The following is a 23,978-nucleotide window of genomic DNA, read 5'->3' as shown; positions in this document are numbered from 1 at the left end:
GTCCCCTGATAGTGATGTTCCTCCCTTTTATATCAGTTTGAGATTGCATGAATATGTTTTGCACAATGCTATGTTCGATTCAGGTGCTTCGCACAATTTGATGCCAAAGGCGATCATGGAGAAGCTAGGGTTAGACATTACAAGGAAATATCATGATTTGTATTCATTTGATTCCAGCCGTGTAAGATGTATTGGGCTCATCAAAGATTTGGTTGTTAGCTTAGATCAAATCCCAGCGAAGAATGTCTTGATGGATGTGGTTGTGGCAGACATTCCTCCACGTTTTGGTATGCTACTTTCAAGATCTTGGGGGGCTAAGTTGAAGGTTACTCTACAGTTAGACTTTTCTTATGCTACAATTCCAGTCTTTGGTCAAATGAGAAAGCTATACCGAGAGCAAAAAATGAAATACATGATAACCAGCAAAGAGAAGCCAATCAATCATCCTGTAAATTATGTACATACATATTTGGAGTCATTTGTTTTATTTGCTGATAGTTTTAATGATCTAAATAGTCAGTTAGTTCAGGCGGAAGATATACCAGAGATCACTGAAAATTTCAGAGAAGTTCTGCAAAAGGAAAGAGGAGAAAAGCAAACTACTATGGAGCAATTAGCTAAGGATAAGGGGCAGCAAACAGAAAAAACAGAGCTAACACAATTTCAACGCTTGGAAGAAGATGAAGATGGTCTTTGGACCATGGATTTTGATGGCGCAGTAGGTAGTGATGGTGCTGGTATTGGTGTGTGGATTCGAAGTCCCTTTTCTGCTCAAGACAAAGTTCCAAGCAAGGTGAGAGTGTGTTCTTATAAACTAGCATTTGACTGTTCAAATAATGAGGCGGAATATGAGGCTCTCATTGCTGGCCTTAAGATTCTTAGAAAACTGAAAGCGAAGAAGATTGCAGTCTATGGTGATTCCGAGTTGGTGATAAAGCAAGTTAAGGGTGAGTTTCAGGCCAAAAATCCTCGTATGAGGGCATATCGAAATGCAATCTTAGATATTTTGAAGTTATTTTCTGATCATACCTTGACATGTGTGCCTCGCACACAAAATGGTGTTGCTGATGGACTTGCTAAGGCAACAAGCAATCTAAAAATTCCGATGAATTCTAGCAACAAGTTTGAGATTCATGTGAAACATCGTCCTACCGTCCCAGACAATCAGCGGTGTTGGCAAGTCTTTCAAGATGATGAAGAGATCAATCAGTTTCTGCAAAATAAGGGTAAGTTCAAAGATACCTCAATAGATACTGAACATGATGATGGTAGTGATAATATACAAGTAAATCAAATGGACGTGCTGCAACTTAAAGACAACATTATTCCTAAGGGATTGATTCCTTTAGAGGAGCTGTTTGACCAAGATGATGTGGCCCGCAAACCGACATTAAGACCGACTGAAAAAGGTGTAGAAGAAGTAAACATTGGGACAGCTGAGAATCCCAAGATGGTTAAGCTATCAAAGTCATTGTCACCAAAGGTAAAGGAAGAGTATATCAGATTGTTGTCTTTATTTTCTAATGTTTTTGCATGGGATTACTCAGATCTGAAAACATATGACACAAATATCATTCAGCATACTATTCCTATTAAGCCAAATCAGAAGCCTTTTCGTCAAAAGTTGAGGAGAATCAATCCGAAGCTGCTGCCATCAATTGAAAAAGAAGTAAACAGATTGTATAAGTTAGGAATCATTGTGCCTATCCAATTTTCAGATTGGATATCAAACTTAGTAACCGTAAGGAAGAAAACAGGTGAGATCCGCTTATGTATTGACTTCAGAAATTTGAATAAGGTATCCTTAAAAGACAATTATCCGCTGCCCAAAATGGACCATATATTGCAGCGAGTAGTTGGAGCATCAAGGATGTCACTACTCGACGGCTATTCAGGATACAATCAAATTTTAGTACATGAAGATGACCGTGACAAGACAGCCTTCACCACTCCATGGGGAACGTTTCATTATGCAAAGATGCCGTTTGGTTTGAAAAATGCAGGCGCCACCTTTCAGCGCGCAATGGACGTGGCTTTCGCCAACGAGAAAGATGTGTTTTTGGTTGTTTATCTGGATGACTTAACCGTGTTTTCAAATTTTGATGAGGAACATTTGTATCATTTGAAAATTGTTTTCCAAAAGTGTAGAAAATATGGCATTTCCCTGAATCCGAAAAAGAGTCTTTTCGCCATGGAGGAGGGAAAACTTCTTGGTCACATCATATCTAAAGATGGCATCCGTATTGACCCTGCACGTGTTGAAGCCATTCATCAAATTGAACAGCCCCGGAACAAGAAAGAAATACAGTCCTTCAATGGTAAACTGAATTTTCTGCGTCGCTTCATTCCAAATCTAGCAGAGCATCTTAGAGAAATCACGAGCATGCTGAAAAAGGACAGTCAGGTAAAGTGGACCGAAGAGGCGGTGAAATTATTTAATTTAGTGAAGTTAGCTCTTTCTTCAGCTCCTATTTTGATCAGCCCAGACTATACTCAGGATTTTATTTTGTTCTCATTTGCTTCTAAGCACACTTTGGCAGCTGTATTAATGCAAAAGAGGGAAGGTGTTGAAAAGCCCATTGCTTTTTTCAGTCGGATTATAAGAGATGGAGCATTAAAATACAACATCATTGATAAGCAAGCACTTGCGCTTGTAAAGGCTTTAAAAGATTTCCGTGTGTATTTATTGCATTCCCATGTTCTAGCTTATGTGCCTAATGCAGCAGTTAAAGATATTTTAGTACAGGCAGACCCAGAAGGCAGGCGGGGTAAGTGGATTGCTGCATTATTAGAGTATGATGTGGAGATTAAACCAACCAAGCTGATCAAAGGTCAAGGACTCGCCAAGTTAATGGCTGAAACAAATTTGCAAGTTCTAGACATAAATTTGATTGCTGCCATGTCTGATGAAGATGAGGAGAATTCATCTGTTCAGGTATCTGAAATGTTTCTTTCTTCTCCTTGGTATGCTGACATTTTATACGTACTTTAGCATTTGTCTTCACCTCCAGGAATGCCTAGAAACAAAAGTAGAACATTGAAATTGGAAGCTGCAAAATTCTGCATACTAAATTCTGCATTGTATTGGAAAGATCCTGGTGGAATATTATTGAATTGTTTGGTAGAAGAGGAAGCCAAAAGAGTTGTGGAAGACTTTCATAGAGGTGACTGTGGAGGCCATTTGTTTTGGAAAACCACAGCGAACAAGATTCTAAGGGTAGGTTATTATTGGCCTTCATTATTTTCAGATGTATATAAGGCTGTTAAAAATTGTCATGAATGCCAAATTTTCGAAGGGAAACAGAAACTACAGCCATTGCCTCTCAAACCAATTGAGGTCAGAGCACCATTTCAGCAGTGGGGATTGGATTTCATCGGGGAAATTCATCCGGCATCATCAGGACAGCATCGATGGATATTGATAGCCACAGACTACTTTACAAAATGGATTGAAGCAATTCCTACTCGACAAGCCACGGATGGGGTAATTATCTCTTTTCTTGAAACCAATATTTTGTCACATTTTGGATGCCCAAGTAAGTTAATCACAAATAACGCAGCAGCATTTAAGTCAAAAAGGATGATTGAGTTTTGTTATAAGTACAACATCAGCTTGGGACATTCAACCGCATATCATCCTCAAGGAAATGGATTGGCGGAGTCATCTAATAAATCTTTGGTCAATATCATTAAGAAATTGTTGGAAATCAGTAAAAAGGGCTGGCACAAGAAGTTGATAAATGCACTATGGGCTGATAGGGTGAGTCAGAAAAAGTCTATTGGCATGTCTCCTTTCGAGTTGGTGTACGGAATAGACACGGTTTTTCCAACTTCACTTGCTGTCCTGGTAGTCAAATTGCTTCAAGAAGCGGGTAGTGAGGAAGATCCTATGCAGAGAAGGATTAATCAAATGATTCATTTACAGCAGACACGGGAGGAGGTATTTCAAAACACTTGCAAGTTGCAGGAGCGCATCAAAAAGATTTATGACCGGAAAGCAAAGGCGGACACATTTCAGCTAGATGAGGTAGTTTTGAGATGGGATGCTCGACATGAAGATAAGGGAAAACACGGCAAATTTGACAACCTATGGAAGGGTCCTTATAAGATTGCAGCATATCGTGGCCAGAACACTTTTCTTCTCAAAGAAATGAATGGAGATGAATGTCCTGGAGGGCCGATAAATGGTCGGCTGTTAAAGAGATATTACTTCTGAGTATTTTCTGCTCATTTCATCATCATTGTACATATCATTTTACTTTTATTCTATTGCACATGTAAAACTAACTTATCATCTTCAGTCTGGGGCCCGAGGTGAAGGCTATAATTCTGAAAATGAAGGTTAGTTAGTCTAAGTTTGTCAAGTCAGTTGTCTAAATCTTTTAGTTTTGAGTCTAGTTTGGTCAAAGCAGTTTTTGGTTTTTCTCAAGTTTTTGTGTCGAAAATAATGACTCCATCGCCCAATGGATGAAGGCACTGTCTAGCTCTTACAGAGATCTGCGGTTCTTGGCATCTCCAAGGAGCTACCATCCCCATTGGAGCCAATGTTAGAGTCGGTCTAGTTATCCCTCCATCAGAGATCAATGCTCTTTTGCATTTCATGATTAGATGTCCCATCAGTTTTGATCAGTTGCATTTCGTTAGGCATGCCATAACTCTGATGGAGTGGGTTGTGTCACTTATTCCCCTCGTGCTTGGCACTGCTGGTTCAGGCCTGTTTATTAAAATAAGTCTTCAAAGGTCATTTACAATCATGTTTTAAATTTTGAGGTCTTAGGTCTAGGGTTGAGTCAATTTTGTCTTGAAAAGTCTTAGAAGACTAGCAGGCCAGAGGGATGTCTTTGATAGATCATCACTTCAATAATTTTCGTCATTGTACAGCTGAATAAGGACTTCTCTTCAAAACTATGTTTTGAAGATAAGTCACCATCTCATTTTTGTAAAAAATTGTCAAAATTTTCAAGTTCTCCAAATGTTCAAGCGCAGCCTTGGTCTCCTTTGCCAGAGCATATCAGAGCTATCACTGCAAAAAATTATCAGGGAAAATCATTATTTCAACCATTTTTTTTAAAGAGAAAACCAAAAAGTCAGAGCCTATTAATCTGAAAAAGTGTCAAAAAACCAAACAATAGAAAAGGGGTTTTGGTCAAGCAAAAATCAAAGGGGAGTCTATATAAAGACATTTCTCCTCATAGCCAAATCATTTTACATCCCAAGAGCAAAGAACAGTGTTTTAAGGCGATTTTACAAATTTGTGGGCAAATCGGGTCGTTTCCAGGGCGCGCTACGCATCAGCTTGGGCGCGCTACGCATCAGCATACTTTTCTCAGTGTAAATTTACTCGTGCGCTACGCACCAAGGGCGCGCTACACGTTGGGAATTCTGCCTAGAAATTCGCCAGCAAGTATTCAACTCCTCTCCTAACTCAAGCAAACCACAGGTAGGCTTCATTTCCATGGCTGGTTCTTGGTTTTGCAAGATTAATGAGAAAAAATGATGATAGATGTGCCATGAAAATTAAATGTAAAAACCCTAAAGTTGCTGTGTGGATTCAAATGCCTAGTTTGCTAGGGTTTCAAAATTACATGCTGCCAAGGTTTTCCCACTTTTGTGTTTCCTACCCCTCCCATATTCACCAACATTTTCCTCAAAAATTCTTCATAAAACCCTACACTATCCCCCTACAAAATTCTAACCCCTCCCTTCTATTACAACCATAATATTCCCTACTTCACCCCAAACCCTAAAATATCAGAATTTCTATGCCCTTTCCCTTCCCTAAATTCCTTGTTTTATTCTCATTGCCTCTATTTCCCTAATGTTTCCCCTTTCCTAACATTTCCCTTATATATTTGTGTCCCCTTGGTCACAAAATTTTGAGAAAAAGAAAAAGTCCACAGTCAATTTTGCACACAGTTGTATATCAGCATATATATTCCAGCTATCTTGGTTTTAAAGAACATGTCAGAGATCGAGTCAGCTTATGAGCAGGATTATGATAGTGATTCTACACCAGAGCCAAGAAGGTATCACAAAGGTGGCAACGGTGGTCGGCATGTTAGGGAGGAGCCTACCTCTTTGGCTCAATTGCAAGCTTGTCCACTTGCAATGGACTGCTTTCGGTATCAATCATGTTTTGCATATTGTGAGCGGATCTCACAAATCCAGCATCATCGGGAACTAGTCCGTTTATTTGTTCTACATTTGCAGGATGGTCTTGTAAACCTTGCCGGAGTGAATTTCACCTTGTCACCCGAGACTATTGCTCAGGCCACTGGGATACCAAATGTGGGGGAGGAATGGAGTAAACGCTAGCAGTTAGACAGATATTACTATGAGCCATATATTAAGCCCGGATGTATAAGACACTTGACTGCAGTTTTTCCTTTCAGATTCCTAAGGGATGAGTATGCACCATTGATGAAACTCATCATTCGATATTTCAGTTGCGAGGGCAGATTCTCACGTCTCTACACGTACCATGTCTATTTGTTGATGCATTTCACAAGGGTACGTATGATGAATATTCCATTTTTCATGTGTCGCAAAATAGAGAGAATGGTGCCTTTAGTACAAAGGAAGAGCCCAGCACATCAGCATAAAAGCATCTATCATTATGCATTGATCAAAATCATAGTGATGCATCAGCTGGCACAACAGGGCATTACTTGGGAGGATTTTATTTCTCGTGATCTTTTCACAGCGCCACAGCCACCTCCTGAGATTGTTCATGATGAGGGAGGGCCTTCACATCAGTTTGACATTCCCGAGATAGAGCATGTCAGCGCTCCAGCATGTGTGACATATCAGCGAGGACACAGGGCCTTATTTGCATCTGCACGACGAGTACTATCTCCACCTCGTGTGGAAGGGGTATCGTTGACTTCATCAGCACAACGAGTGTTATCTCCACCTCATGTGGAAGGGGCCTCGCTTTCGACAGCAGCACCGCAGGTACAGGATAAGGGCAAGAAGCCCAAGCATGAGGAGAGGCCTTCAGGTGAGCCATCAGGTTTTGTTACTAGTCATGATGAGACAGCTTCATATATCAGGTATCTAGAGCAGTGCAATAAATAGTTAGAGGACGAGCACACACTTATAGAGCTGCAACGAATCCGTGAAGATCGAAGGTTGGCTCGTAAAAGACCGGGTGATTTGACACCTGTTGCGCGGCAATTTGTACTTGAGAAGGTCAACCGACACTTGGAGGGGTTGTTGGCGAAAGCCAATAGAGACAAAGACTTGCTTCGTCACATGAAGAATCATTACTGGGCCTGCATGCATGTTTGCAAAGCAAAAATTAAGATCCTTAAGAGGCGATTGAGCAAGGCACTAAAACGGCAGAAAAGGCCCGATCCACTCCAAATTTTGGCCGAAGCCTCTTTGACTGAGCATAGTACTTGATTGGGGACCCCCAGCCCAAATTTCAAGAAATTTGGGGAAAATTTTGTCAATTTTGAAATTTTTATATAAAAAACAGGTTTTTGGCCTCAACGCGTAGCGCGCCGCGCGCTACCCTTAGAATTGGGAGGTCCAAATCACAAAAGGTTTGCATTTTTGGATTTGTCATGATGAAATACACCTGCTCAGCCACTGCCAAGACATTTCATCAAGGTTTGGGTCCCCAAAAGGTCAAAAAACATGCAAAAAATGACCTCACTGCCCCTTTTTGGACACACAGGTAGCAGCCTTGGGAGAATGCACTTTTGGAGGGGTAAATGGACATCAAATTGGAAAATTCCACTTGGGTTGGAAAGTAGACATCCAGGGCTTTCCAACAAGCCAACCTGAGCTCAATTTGGATGCCGGGAAGTGCCTCAAAAGTAGGTGGAAAGGCACGCTACGCGTAGGGCTCAGGCGCGCTACGCATCAAGATTTTTTGCACATTTTGCACCTTCCAGCTCAGGAATTCGCCCAGCTTTGACCAGTTTTGACTTGTGATGGGATTTTTCACCCTCCTTGATGTAATTGATGTAATTTTATGTTGACTTGACACTTATTTACCTATTCTAGATGATTCATTCATAAAATAGCAAACATTTAATGAATGAATTGGTTTCCTAGCTTATAGAGGCAAGTTGTTTTGACTGCCTAGATTATAGTGCTTTGTTTAGAATTGGTTGAAACAGCTCCTAGGATGATGAGCTCGACCCCTAGAGGCAAGGGAATGTGTTAGCTTGCCTATATTATGTATTTTCTTAGTCATTTTCATGGTTGGACTCTTTGGGAAGAGGCTTTGAGACTTTATTGTACATTTTACTTCAGCATTTTGGCAAAGGGAAGACCAGGGATTTGCAACACTATTTGGAATTCTTGTGGCTTTATGTCTTGATGGTGTGCTTCTTTCAGTACTTGTAAGTTTGTTATGTGTATCATTTTCCCTCTCTCATCTTCTGCAATTGAACAAATGAAGTGTTAAGGTAGAATCCATAAATTTGCTATGCTCTGCCTTTAAATTTGTTTAATTTTCCATGTTTTCTTCAGTTTAAGGAGAACCCTTGCGTTTGCTTGCTCTCCTTAGCTCCTCACCTATCTGATCTATTCACCTCATCACTTTAAAAGCATCAAAACAATTGCCTACCTTGCTCCAATCAGACCTCTGCAGAAACTGTGTCTCATCCCCGCACCCAAAATTGCTTTTCCCTTTGATTCAACAAAAATCCCAAAAAATCACCTTTAAACCTCTGCACTTAATATCTAGCCTAAGATCAGTATTCCTTATTGGTCATCTTAGCCCCTTTGAAAACCTTTTGCCGAGATAGACTCGGAGAGAGCCCTCTCCTGTCCTCGTAGGGATAGCTACGAGGCTGAGCGTGGTATGATGTTGCCTTGAGTTTTGCCTTCCTCAGCCTGAGGCGGATTTGAGTGCTAACAGTACCCATGGTATTATGGTCTGTGGTATTGCATGTAATGGGGCCTATAAAAGGTTGGGAATACTTCATTGTAATGTAGGCCTGGAGGTGAGCGGTGATGGTTCACTTGGTCAGATTGGCTAGGGTTTTGGCCAATGCTAATGAGATCTCATTGGGTTGGTTTTTTCCCTAAATTTAGGGTTTCCTGGATAAATATTATGTGTATTGTTGCTGGTTATTTTATTATTCCTCTCTGTAAATCTCCGCAAAATCTCAGTAATAATTTATCTCTCTTCCTTAAATTTCTTAACAAAATAATATCTCCTTTGAGGATGCTCTCCATCATTAGATTGATTAGTTTAAAAATATTTTCTCCCTTCCAATTTTTTTGGCTTGAGGAATATAGTTGCTAAGAAATAGGGTTTACATTCAAATGACTCAAAAACTAGAATAATTGTGGTGCATTTAAGGGAATATAACCTAAAGAAAAAAAGAAAAAATATAATAAGGATCAATCTCCATAATTTATCTCAATGTCTTTGTTTTTTTGATAGTGTGGTACAAGGGGGTAGATGTGGAGGTGGGGGATTGATTAGAATGACAAAAAATAGGTCCTTTGAATTTAGAATTGGTATAGGTAGAGGAACAAACACAAAAGTAGAGTTGATTGCTTGTTGGACTCTTATGTTTCTTGCATATTTGAAAAATATAGAATGCATACAAATTCTTGGAGATTCCAAATGCCTAATAGATTGGTTGGTAGGTAAAGCACAACTAGAAATTCTAAACTTAGCTTCTTGGAAAGTCAAATTTTAAGAGATAAGAATTTTCTTCTAGAAAATTAACTTTCAACACATTCATTGGGAGCTAAATACAACAACATACATTTGATAAAAAATATCTCTTTCAATGGATACATGATACTTACATTATGAAAAATTTGTTGGCAATACCTTTCGAAGTGCACATTCAGTGTATTTATATTAGTCTAGGCTCTCATGCTTTTTTTTCAACAAAATCTATGACATGCTATATTTTCTCTTAGTGTTGGGGACTCCTCTCTTGGATCTTCCCATATCTCTCCTGTTGTGGAAGTCTTCCTTGCATGTTTTAGGCTTCTACGGTTGCTTTATATTTCCAGGTTCTTGGTTTAGACAATACCTCATTTGGATACATTTTTTTTGGTAACTTTTTGTGATGAATTTTATTTCAGAAAATATTGTATGTGTATTTGATTTTTTTGACTCATAGTGAATAAAAAAGATAATATTTTTACTGAAAAAATGAGAGCATTTGTTACATTTATAATGATGAGGAATTTTTTTTTTTTCTTAATTGTGCCATGTGGTTCTTTATAGAAATGTTGTAGTGTTCATAAATAGATATAAACAATTAAATATTGACTCAATATAGAGAAGATTTTGTAGTGGTTATAAATAAATGTAAAGATTTAAATATAAGCTCAATAAGAAATAAATGTTGTAGTGTTCTTAAAATGAAACATTAAATCACATTATAATAATAATAAATCATAATGTTGGTTCAATTAAAAAAATAATGAAAATTAAAGAAGTAATAAAAATAATAAATTCAATGTAATTCAACTTATTATATTGTCAATCTTTTTTATTAATAAAATTACAAACAAAAATTTCCAATAAAAAATCATATTATACATATAACATTAACATAAATTAAAATAATAATGATTCATATATGTAGATATAATAAAATGGTTGATAAACAAGATATAGGCACCAAACATTTCATAAAATGTCTCAAATTACCAAAAACTTGGAACAAGATTCTTAACCGGTAAATAGGCTTTGATATAATACTATGAGGCAATCCAAAAAAATAATAACTCATATTCATATGGCACATGTTTATATAACATTTTTAAAATAATCAATTTAATTAAAACGACACAAAAAACATAAATATTTTTGAGATAAATCTCAATATTTGATTTATGACTATTAGTAAGAATATCTAAAATATTCTATGGAGGTTAAATCAGGTTAAATCCCCATCATTCACCTAAATACCATTGATAATTAAATTATAATTATAGAAACCCTATTAGGAAATAGACACCATATAAACATCGAGTTGTCTTTAGTGCAACTTTTTGGAAGCTTTTCCGGTAGCCTTTTCTGGTCTAATTTTTCTAAAATCCATCAGGAATTTATTGAAATCACAAGTTTGATGGGTAACCTCTGCACAATCGAAGTGCCATATGCATTTTTCAGGGTGTTGAATCCATATATACGGTCAAAAAACCAGTTTAAATAACACAAATCAAGATTTCACCTCAAATGTTTCCGTCAAATTCTGACACCGGAAAGTCCAAAATGTTGCACTACAAACAACTCCTATAAACATATGAAAATGAAATAAATTTAATTAACAAACATATAATTTTTTATTTTTATTTTTTTATATAGTAGTTATAAATTAAGATTCATTTAATCATATAAGTTAAAATAATGATTCATATTTATAATCATTATATTTTGAATTTCAAATTTATATTTAATTAATAACCATATAACAATCATTTAGTCTATGCAGGTTACAATTTTGCCAGAAAACAATAGAAATTCTCACTAGATTTTGAGAAAATCAGATAGAAATTTTTGATATTTTGGATTACAGTTGTCAAGCTTTAGTATTTTGGGTGTTCCAAGGGTCTTTGATGGTGTTGAATCCATTTATGCCATAAAAAAAGGATTTAAACACTCCCACAACTGAATTTTTTGAATAATGAATTTTGTCACTCTATTGAAATTGTGGCCTCCATAGAAAATGCCTATAAAATTTCAATATTTACAATAAACCTATATCTATCTATATATCATATTTGTCATCAACTCTATGCATATCATATTAAAAAATTATAAAACATGTAAAAAAGAAGAATACAATGTATATATGTATTATTAGGGTTTTAACATAATTAATATATATATATATATATATATATATATATATATATATATATATATATATATATATATATATATATATATATATATATATATATATATATATATATTATTAAGAACCAACATAGATTTAACCTATCAAATGTCAAGAGGAATTTTTTCATTTTGAGTGATTTCATCCCTCTTACTTAGTAAATCCAAAATTAAGATGAATCTATCTCCATTATTTTGATAATACTTCCGTCATTTACACAAAAATCTCCATAAACAACTTTTATATCACTCATAAAAAACACTCTTCCAAAGCTAAATTAAGTAACCAGACCACCTTGGTCTGAAGAACAGTGCGTGTAATTTTTTTCTTCAAACAACTATCAACATGTAAAAAGTATGACTACTGTTTTTTATGGCTAAATTCGAATATATTGTCTATGAAACTTCTTTATGGTTCCATTCATATATATATATATATATTAAATGATGGGACACATATATATATATATATATTAACACGATGGGAAACAGAGTCGTCTACCGAGGCAGAGGAATTGCCCAGAGGGCCAAAAGTGGCCAAAATTAGCGCAAAAAAATTTCAAAAAATCTTATAGAGGCAGTATTTGAATCGTGTTTTTTATTGTGGAAATGGATTCAACACCATCAAAAATGTCGAGGACACCTAAAATTTTGAAGTTTAACAACTATAACTCGGATTTACAAAAATCTTTGCAGGATTTTCTCTAAATATGATCGGAATTTCCATAACTTTTGGGGCAACTCCTCCGTCGATGAGAAACTTGTCATAAATCAGTTGTCAAATCGACATTGTGGACAATCATCTCTAGCTTCTAACCTAGAATGTAGGCTAACTCATCACAGTTATTCAAGGAAAACCACTAAATCAGTTGTCAAATCAACAATGAGGACAATCATCACTAGCTGCTAACCTAGAACGTAGGCTAACTCATCACAGTTATTCAAGGAAAACCACTAAATCAGTTGTCAAATCAACAGTGAGGACAATCATCTCTCGCTGCTAACTTAGAATATAGGCTAACTCATCAAAGTTATTCAAGGAAAACCACCCCACTTGGAATAACCCAACTTGCGTAAAGGGAAGACTTTCACTCATGCAAGATGCCTCTAGGTCTTGAGTTGCTAACCTATTTAGGTCCTAAAAAAACGAGCGCTTAGCCGATCAAAAGCAATTTTAAAACTTAATTCCAATATATTATCTATAAAACCAATTTATTAATTAACATATGTTAATAATTCTTTTTATTAAATGAAAAATAATTTGTAATTGCGACCAATATTGTTAAACATTTAATTGATTGAATACGAGTCCATGCTGATTCCAATTCCTCAGATAGTGAACCATTCTTTCATAAAATTAAAAAAACCATGATTTTCCATTACCAACTAAATGTCCATTGGAATTGCGAAACCATTTCGGTGCACATGAAAACCAGTCAATAATTTCGATACGAAGGACATCACGGATGGCTTTTCGGGATTAATCAGTAATCGGGAGGCAGCTTTTTTGGAATTTTGCGCTGCTTGCGTATTCTTTGGTTCACCGATTCCCTATCCGTAGGTCGTCATTCGCGTTTGACGAGGTGTTCTTTTGTTTCATAGTTTATTATGCCATTACATAACAGTGATATTTATGATTCATGGATTTGTATTATCCTGGTTAGCATTGAAAAAATGCAAAAAAAAACCATAGAGTCTACATAGTTCACTCCAGGATTTCATTTTTCTATACAGTGATCTCAGCACGGCTGCTGCATCAATGCTACGGAACCCAGTGCATCGACTATCTCTGCCTTGGGGGTTTAAATGCTTTGTCCGGTTTATTATCATTTTTCTTTACTTAATTTATGGGATGTACTGTGAAACAGATTGACAGCCTGTGCCGTGAGGAATCTCAACGTCCATTTCTTTCATTTTCTTGGTTTTTTTTGGGCGAATTGCAGAAGTCATTGGGTGGGAAAAATTAATTTTGAACAATGATGTATTTATACTATTTATTCTCTAAGATCGATTATTTCTTTATCTGGTTTTCGTGATGGATTAATTAGGTGGTTGGAAACTTGGATCAAATCCTGATTATATAATTAATCCAAAAGACATCTATCTACATTATGAATCACAAAAATCTTAAATCTAACATTCAACCTTTACTCGAGTAAACTTTCCCTGAAATACATCTTTATTCACTGAAATGCATCTATATTCTTGAGAAGGCATCTCTGCGTTTACCATTACAATTGTTATGAGAAAAAAAAAAAACCAAAGTGCGTCTATATTCAATGTGAGAAGGCATCTCCGGTTACCATTACAATTGTTATGAGAAGAAAGTGCAAGAATAATTCTTTCTTGCAGGTTTTTCGAATCTATGTTCATCTCTTAGGTACTTTATTTTTTCAGTCTACATCTCATAGATACTTTATGCTTTAAGGGCTTTACATATAAAAAAATCGTTTTATTAGTTTTCGAATTTCATGTGTCACTAAAGTGATCACATGAAGGTCATGCATTTTGAATATTTTGCAGGACGTTCCCGAGGAATCTGGTAGTGTTACAATTTTAAAATTCACTCCCAAAATTCTCACTAACAAAAACTAAGTTTTAACTCAAAACTGTTTATACAGAAATTATATTATACATTAAGAATATCATTTCAAAATTTTAGCTCATGCATTCTTTGCTTAGTTTTGTTAGTAGTATTGATAATTTGTTTGAAGTATAAACACAATTAATTACCTAGCTTGCAGGAATAGAGTGAGAGATGCTCAAGGTTGGAGCATTTGGAATGTTAATTCGTTGGAGATATATGTTATTAATTTGTTTTTCTTTTGATAAAAAGAAAATAAAAGTATTATATTTAAAGAAGAAATGAAGAAGAAGGGGAAAATGAGAATAAAGAGAAAGGTATTTATGGCTTCGAGAATAATTAAAGTGCTTATGGTTTACCTCTTCCACCAATATAACAAAAATAGGAACTTTTGAAGTCTTTGACATGACACAAGAGAATTAATTGTGTTTTTGTATTGTATATAGAGGGAAAAAACAAAGCTAAAGGGAAATCAACCAAATCATATCCTTCTAATGATGATATATGTTCTGCTATCTTTGATATTCTTTAAGGAGTATATTTTAAAACAGTAAGCTTTTAATTAGTCAGTTTCAGTTTCAACATTTCCTTCCCTTTGTTTTTGGTATGCTTTTGGAGAGATGGTACAAGATTGCTTCTTGTTATCTATCAAAAGTTTTTTCTGTTCAACATTGTATTATGACTATGGTTTGTTGTGCAGGAAACATTCACTGACATACTTAAGCAATTGGGTATGCTTAATCTTGAATCTTGATTTTGTCCCTCTACATTGTTTGTGGCTTTGTTAGTTATTGATTTGCTTGTGTTCATGCACTCTAGTTTAATTAACTGAAAATATTGTGACTGTTTTTTTGTGCTTGTTTTGTTATGCTTCAGTTGAATTGCTAAGTCGTTTGACTATTTTTTCATGGTTTTTAAATTATGTTTCTGTTGATCTACAAAGTTGTGACTATGTGTATATTCTTGCAGCCGGAAAATTCGACATTGATTTTTCAAAGAGGAAGGCATATTTGAAAAATATGATTCACAAAGAATTGAACAAGCTTGCAGAGGGAGATGATGAAGAGGATCACAATATGGCTGCAGAAAAACATATTAAAATGATGAATTAGAAGATGTTGCAGGTTTATTGTGGAGGATCAATAGATTTTAACATGACATATTCCCTCATGAGATTCCAATTATTTAGAATGCCATGTAACTTGACACATAACACCCCATCATGTAACATAGGCCTTTCTATATGCTAATAAATTTTGTAATTTTATCGATATGTTGCAGTAGAGTGCAAGGAATGAAGTAAATTAAAATGGACACTAAGCATGAAACTCATGCCACATAATGACATGAAATTCATGTAGCTCAAGTATGTTGATGTGCATTGACAAGTTGTTTATACTTCAGAAATAATTTCAATTGTTATTGATCTTTGGGTTGGTATTGTATAATTACAAAAGTCCAAATTGTAAATGCCTTTTGAAAAATAATTATATGGAAATTTTATATTTTCACTTTAAATGATAATTCTCCCTGTACCTTTTCTAATAAATTTTTATTCAATATTTTAATTTATCTATATATATATAATTCTGCAAACCAAAGAAACAAAAATAAATGACATGCACACCTCCACGTGGCTCTTGTTTATTATGCGAAGGTCGCAATAATCGTAGGCCAAGAAAAATGAGATTTAAAGGATTCTCGGCGAATTTCTAAAAAATAAATGACATGCACACCTCCACGTGGCTCTTGTTTATTATGCGAAGGATGCACACCTCCACGTGGCTCTTGTTTATTATGCGAAGGTCGCAATAATCGTAGGCCAAGAAAAATGAGATTTGAAGGATTCTCGGCGAATTTCTCTCTGATCGGACATGGAAGGCTTAAATGTTAGTTATTGACAAAAATAAATTGTAAACTGTAAAAATCAATGAAGCAAACAAGTCACGTGGTAATAGAATTATATAAGTCAAGAGTTTTATTGGGAATTTTATAGTCATACTTTACTCACAAATCTTAGCTTCTCTGGTCAAACTCTCCGATACAATATTTCTGTTTTTAATAATATCCATTGGTTTTCCACTTGTTTATTGGTTAATAAGCAATAATTACTCTCTTGGTTTTTGGTTGATAATTTTTATTTTTATTTTTTTAAATGTTTAATAAGATAAATCACATTGTTATATGTAATATTAGAGTTATTCACACAAAATTAGTATAATTACATTAATAAATGTATTTGATATATGTCATCAAATACATGCACAATTATATTAGTAAACGTAGTTGTATATTTTCTCTGAAAAAAATATTGTTGAATATCAACCACATTAATAATTATTAAGTCTATGGTAATGATTTATTTTTAATATTAACAATAATGCTAATTATTATATAGTTATAATAATTATATAAGTAAGCATTTAATATTAGCTATTAAATAGTTAAAGGGATTTAATATTAATATTAGTTATTATATAGTCATAATAACTATATAAGTAAGCATAACTTAAATATTCAATTAAGTAAGTAACTTTCAATTAACCTTGAAACCCTAGAGTGCATGTTAATGTTAATATCATTAATATTGTTAAAATACCATGAACGCTCTACTATATATTATAAACCCTAATATCTTAAACCCTATATATTAAACACTTTATACTATAAACCCAATATTATAAACCTCAATATTAAATCCAATATTATAAACCTTAATATTAAACCCAATATTATAAACACCCTATATTATAAACCTAACATTATAAAGCTTGATATTAAACCCAATATTATAAACGTAATTTTAAAACCTCTATATTATAAATCCTAATAATAAATTGTCACATTATAAACCAAATATATTAAACCCTATTTATTAACTACCCTATATTGTAAACTCAGTATTACAAACTCAACATTATAAACCTTAATATTAAACCCAATAATATACACCTTAATACTAAACACAATATTATAAACCCAATATTGCAAACCCTAATATTAAACCAAGTATTATAAATCCTAATATTAAGCCCAATATTATAAACCATAATATCAAAATTCAATATTTTAAAGCCAAAATTAAACCCCATGTTATAAATCCTGATACTAAACATGATATTGAAAACCCTAATTTAAAACCCAATATTATAAACCTTATACATCAAACCCAATATAAATTGTAATATTATAAACCCTATATATTAAACACCCTATATTATAAAAGCAATATTATAAACCCTAGTATTAAACCTTATTTTTGTAATGTCGCAATGTGACGTTCAATAAATTGCAATGTAATGTAATGTTCATTGCAATGCAATGTAACATTGTAAAATTAGGGTTTATAATATCAAGTTTAATAATGTGGATTATAATATTGGGTTTATAATATTATGGTTTATAATATTGCGACCATGAATGTCAGGATAATTGTCAATTGTGACAATGTTTGTCACAATGTGACGTTGGATAGTTTTATGTCACATTCTAATGTCACAATATTAAGCCCAAATACTAAACCAAATATTATAAACTCTGATATTAAACCCAATATTATAATCCCCAATATTTTAAACTCAATATTATAAGCCCTAATACTAAACTCAATATTATAAACCTAATATTTAACCCAAAGTTGTAAACCCTAATATTAAACCTAATTTTGTAATTTCGTAATGGAATGTTGAATAAATTGCAACGTAATGTAACATTTCGACCATAATTCTGACATTGACTATCACATTGCGATAATTCTTGTCGCAGTGTGGTGTTGAATAGATTTCTTTACCATTCCATGTTCACAATATTTAATGTTAATATTAAATTAAATAATTATGAATTCTACCATTATAAAACCCAATATTCAACTCAATATTAAACCCTAATATTAAACTCGATATTATAAACCCAATACTAAAAACCCAATATTATAAACTCAATATTAAACCCAATATTAAACCCAATATTATAAACCTGATATAAAACCCTAATATTAAACATTGATTTTTGTAATATTGCAATGTGACATTAAATAAATTACAACGTAATGTAATATTGCAATAATGATTATTAGATTGCGACAAGGATTGTGAGATTGATTGTCATATTGCGACAATATTTGTCACAAGGTGACGTTGGATAGATTGTTGTATCATTCCTACGTCACAATATTAAACCAAATATCATAAACCCTAACATTAAAATACCTAATATTATAAACCCAATATTAGAAGCCCTAATATTGAAGCAATATTATAAACCCAATACTAAACCCAATATTAAACCTGACATTATAAACCCAATTTTTGTAATGATGTAATGTGACGTTGAATAGATTACAATGTAATGTAACATTGTGATAATGATTATCACATTGATTGTCATACTGCAACAATGTTTTTCACAATGCGACATTTGATAAATTTATGTACCATTGGACACATCACAATATTAAACCCAATATTATAATATCATCATCGTTAACTATTTAAACAATGACTGTCAAAATTGGCATTGTATGACTATGCCCACTAATGTGGTTGACCATGTTTGACTATTAATATTAATCAACAATAACGATAAGAGATTATATTTGACTGAAGATGAGGAGTGTTGACTATCAAACATAGCTAAACATAGTCGAACATGCTCAACAAAATTAGTAAACGTGGTTCATTAATTTTGTAATGTCACAATGTGACATTGAGTAAATGCAATGTAATTTGAGTAAATTGCAATATTAAAACCATACTGTTAAAACCCAATACTAAATATGGTAAACATAAGGTTGACCAAGTTTGATCATTGTCAACTATTTAAACAATGACTATCAAGGTTGAATTTGTTTGGTTATGTTGTCTAATATGGTTGAATATTTTTTTACTATTGGTATTAATTAATAACAATGATAGACGAAGATGTTTGATTGAAGTTGAGGAGTGTTGACTAATTTTTCAACCATTATTTCCCATGGTTTTCCATGTTCACCCCTTTTAAGCATCACTGACTATGTTTTGACTATGAATGACTATGTTTAACAATTTTTGACTACCACGGTCGACTATAGTGTCCATGTTCAATATGTTTAAACATCACTAACTATGTTTTGTCTATGGTTAACAATTGAATGTGAATGGTTGACCATGGTTTGACTATGGTTGAATATGGTTTGAATATGATTGACAATAAGTTTACCATGGTTTGTCTATTTTCAACCATAATTGAATATGATTTACTATAGTTGACCATTGTTTGAATGCAGTTTCACTATGGTTGGACATAATTTGACTATGGTTTGTGTATAGTTGACCATGATTTGACTATGGTTTGCTTGTAGTCGACCATGATTTGACTATGGTTACCATTGCCATGGTGGTGGTTGATGGTTAACCATGGTTTGACTATGGTTAACCTTGACCATGCACTATAGGCCTCCATGGTCAACCATGGTCATCCACTATGGTTGAATATAGTTTACTATGGTTCATTATATGTCACTTATAGATAGACCATGATGTCTGTGGTAAGTATGGTTCAATATAGTTTACTATGGTTCATTATATATCACTTATAGTATAGACCATGATAGTCATGTCGACTATTGTTGATTATGATGCTCATGTTAACTATAGTTAAGCATGCCAATAATAGTCAGCAATAGTTAACATGTGTTAATATATAGATTAATATATATTTAACACACTATAAATGTGTTAATCGTATTAAAAAAAAAAAAAAAAACCCTAATATTAACCCTAACATATTAAACCCAATATTATAAACCCTAATATTGACTCTAATATTAACTCTAATATTATAAACCTTATGTATTTAACCCTAATATTTATATATCAAAAACCATATAATATAACCCCAATATTATAAACCCCAATAATAAAAACTCAATATAACCAATATTGAAAATCCTAATATTAAACTTTATATTCTAAATCCAATATTAAAAACCCTAATATTAAAACCTAATTAATAAAACCCTAAAAACCCTACAAGGTGCATTTAAACCATATAATAAATTTATTATTTCAAAGGTGCAATCAAACCATGAAAAGGTTTATTAAACCTTCATCAACAAGTGAAGCTTCACTATTAGTTCCACCTTCTAAGATGCCATATATACTGCAAAGAGAAAGGCCAAAATTTTATTTGCATGTAACTTCAACAATATTGGAATTGGGAGCATCCCTTGATCTTCCAATGAGGACAACAATCTTGACCCAATCCATTGCCCAAAGGAAGATGGCCACGTGTAATTTATACCATTAAAATATAAGCTGCAACGAATCTAGTCACAAGGGACAATTCAAATAAGACCATAATCATTCCATTAACTCCTTTTTCCGTTATAATTAATAATGAGAATAATTGTAAACTTAATGACAATAACCAATTTACTGCTTCAAACTGATACATTGCTGGATTGTATAGTAATATGTAATTTACATGAATGATTATTGATTACCAAAACATAAATTTAGATTTCCATACAATGTCAATTTCATTGTGTTATAATCCAAATGACACCAAATAATATAATATTCTAGTGATTATGGATAATTGTCATCTATTAACTATGTTATATGTCAGAACTACAACCAATGAAAATTCCATATACTAGATAATAACTATCATATTTGTTTCTTACTTTTGAAACAAATTGATTTCTCATATTTTTATTGATAAAATGTATTTATGAAAATATATATATATTCATAATTGGCTCTTATTTTTTCAACCAAACATAACTTTATAACCTAATTAAGAGTAACATAGTTTAGTGTAATTCTAAATAGGAAAACAACCTATAACTGACGCTTTGAAGAATGCAACCATTATTAATGCCTAATGCAGTGAACCCTTGTGAAGACCACAATATGTTTCTATTCACCCTGCGTCATAAAAGTTAAATATCATAACTAATTACCTAGCATTAAAGTTAAAGGAGTAGTCTACGGAGGCAGTAGAATGGCCCCTTTTCCAGCACCGGCCGGAAAATCGTCTGGCTCCGGCTGCCGGAAATCTCCCCCTCTTCCGCCACCATCGCTCCTCCCGTTCTCCGCCAACCTCCCGGTCCGCCCTGACATTCCCTGACATTCCTGACCGATCGCCGATCGCCTGACATCCTTTCTGCACAAGGGAATGTGCTGGCCGATCGGGGAGTAATTCATTCATGCGCGATCTTTCCCTCCATTCGAATTCAACACCCGCGCGCTGTGCTCCCCTACCCTTACTCTGGAGCCATTCTACTGCCGCCATTGTGGTTTCGCTGTGCTCTGATCCTCTGCGAACTCCTTCGGCCACGTACTCCTCGCAGGTAAGATATCCCTTTATGGCTTGATAGCTTGACGACCGCCTTTTACTCGCAGTGAGAAAGCGATTAAGCCAATTTTCACCTTTGGATGGTGGCATATTCGCTAGATAATATTCTACTGTGATTGATCCTGCTCGCAGATTTTTTTCTCGATTCTTTAAATGGCAGGGTTAGGGTCGATACAGCGGCGTTCGTTTTATTCTGCGATCGATCCTTTGTGTGTGAAATTGTTGAGGGTTTCTGACTCTATATTTGTTTTCATTTTGTTCCCATTAAGATTCATCCATTTTTTCTTTCCCTAGTTTTAATGAAGCACGACGCATCTTTATAATTTTGGATTTTGTTTTCTATATCTCTGCAGATCTCTATTGAGATTATGTTGTTTATCGCGGTATTGTTCACTAAAAGCGAAGATCGGGCTGTGGTTTTAATGGATCCGCGTTAAAGGACACTTTTTCGCTGTAGAATGTATTATAAAGCTTGGCACGGGGTTCGATCTGTGGTCCTTTTTCGCTGTAGAATGTATTATAAACCTTGGCACGGGGTTCGATCTGTGGTCCTTTTTCGCTGTAGAATGTATTATAAAACTTGGCACGGGGTTCGATCTGTGGATCGAGTTAGCTATAGCTGTAATGTTTTTTAATTGTGTAATTTAAGCCCGTGAGAGGCCCTGTGAGGGTTTGTGTTTGCGGGTTTACATGATCTTTCTTTTTCGGGTGTGCTTGCAGGCGGATCTAAATATTAATAATGTAAACCGGTTGTATTTGTGTATCTATTTGGGTAGATGATCGAATGCTCTGCTCTTTCTTTTGTTTTGTTTTTCTTTTTCTTTCATCTTCTGCCGACAATAAACACATACATAGGACGATTGCTATCAACATTATGAGGGTTTTGGGGAAAAAAATTATGCATGCAAAGCTTCAAATTTATCAGTGGAAGGAGGGTTTTAGATCATCTACTCAGACATTGCATTTATACATTCATGGTTACAGGTTATCCTGGAAAATGATTCATTAAAATAAAAAGAGTATGAAATGGAATAACCATGTTACCCTCGAAAATCATTTCATTAGAACAAATAGCGTATGGAAGGGAATGTTTTTGTAAACTGTAGGTTTGTAATAAAATATGGTAAAGCCCCAAAATTTAGGGATACAAAAATCTAAAGTTGAAAGACTGGTAAAAAATTAAATGATGGGAGTGAAAATGAAGTAATTGTAATTTTTATACTTTTTAGGGATACAAAAATCTAAAGTTGAAAGATTGGTAAAAATTTAAAGTTGAAAGATTGGTAAAAATTTAAATGATGGGAGTGAAATTGAAGTAATTGTAATTTTTATACTTTTTAGTTGGGTAAGAAAACATGGTAAAGCATGAAAATTTAGGAATATAAAAATCTAAAATGGCAAGATGGTAAAAATTAAATGATGGGAGTGAAAATGAAGTAATTGCCTAGGAGGATGTAATGTTATATTAAACTCACAATTTTGTAATGTTTTATTAAATATTTTGACTAGATTAAATGTGAGAAAAATAAAATAAAATAAAGAAAAATAATAATTATTAATAAAACATTTTCTTTTTCAATTTACATAAAAATAATAAATTAATAATTATATTTATAATTATAATTAATAATTATATTTATAATTATAATTAATAATTAATGAGTGTAGTTTTATCTTAATTTTGTAATTACAAGTATCTAGAGGGATAAAACTTCTTGAGGTGCAAACTATTTTTAGAGTGAAAAGAGATTTGATCCTTCTTCATTTTTGGTAGAGCGAGAGTTAAATTATTCAATTAGGAAAAAAAAAATTATAAATTAATTATTATAAATATATTTTTGGATTTTAGATGAGTTTTTAATCAATTAAAAGTAAACCTGATAGTTCATATCAAAATTATTATTAATTAAATTTCTAAAACCATTATCAATTAAACTTACTATGATAAAAAGACCTACAAAGCAATCTGTTATTTCTCCCCATCAATTCTAACTTCTATAAGAAAAAGAATCTAGATAAAAATAGTCTTTACAATGGTTTAGAGAATGATATTTCTAGCCTAAGGAATGAAGGCAATATTTTTTTAATGGGTGACTTTAATGCTCGAACTTCAAGCAACCAAGCTATTCTTCTAAGCAATCATTCCAACCCTAATCCTCTTTGGTTAGACGAAGACCTTCCTCTGGCTAGTCGGTTCAAAAATAGCTCTGAAGACCTCGAGGA

The 23,978-nt window shown here is 33.7% G+C and overlaps 1 long non-coding RNA gene across 3 annotated transcripts; it reads left to right on the top strand.

Annotated features, from left to right (window-relative positions):
• The first annotated feature begins 21,603 nt into the window (after positions 1-21,603).
• On the top strand, positions 21,604-22,449 carry LOC149144168 (uncharacterized). Of its 3 annotated transcripts, XR_016264794.1 has the most exons (3): positions 21,604-21,750; positions 21,888-21,964; positions 22,109-22,449. It is a non-coding gene; the product is annotated as an uncharacterized LOC149144168 (long non-coding RNA). The 3 variants fall into 3 exon arrangements; XR_016264792.1 differs by lacking the exon at positions 21,888-21,964; XR_016264793.1 differs by lacking the exon at positions 21,604-21,750 and having other exon boundaries at positions 21,757-21,976.
• The last annotated feature ends 1,529 nt before the right edge of the window (positions 22,450-23,978 follow it).

This window comes from Pinus tabuliformis, chromosome X (genome assembly GCF_031772625.1).
Source record: "Pinus tabuliformis cultivar Carrire ecotype Pingquan chromosome X, CPIR1, whole genome shotgun sequence".
NCBI classification, from domain to species: Eukaryota; Viridiplantae; Streptophyta; class Pinopsida; order Pinales; family Pinaceae; genus Pinus; species Pinus tabuliformis.
This window is presented reverse-complemented; position numbering and strand designations above follow the sequence as displayed.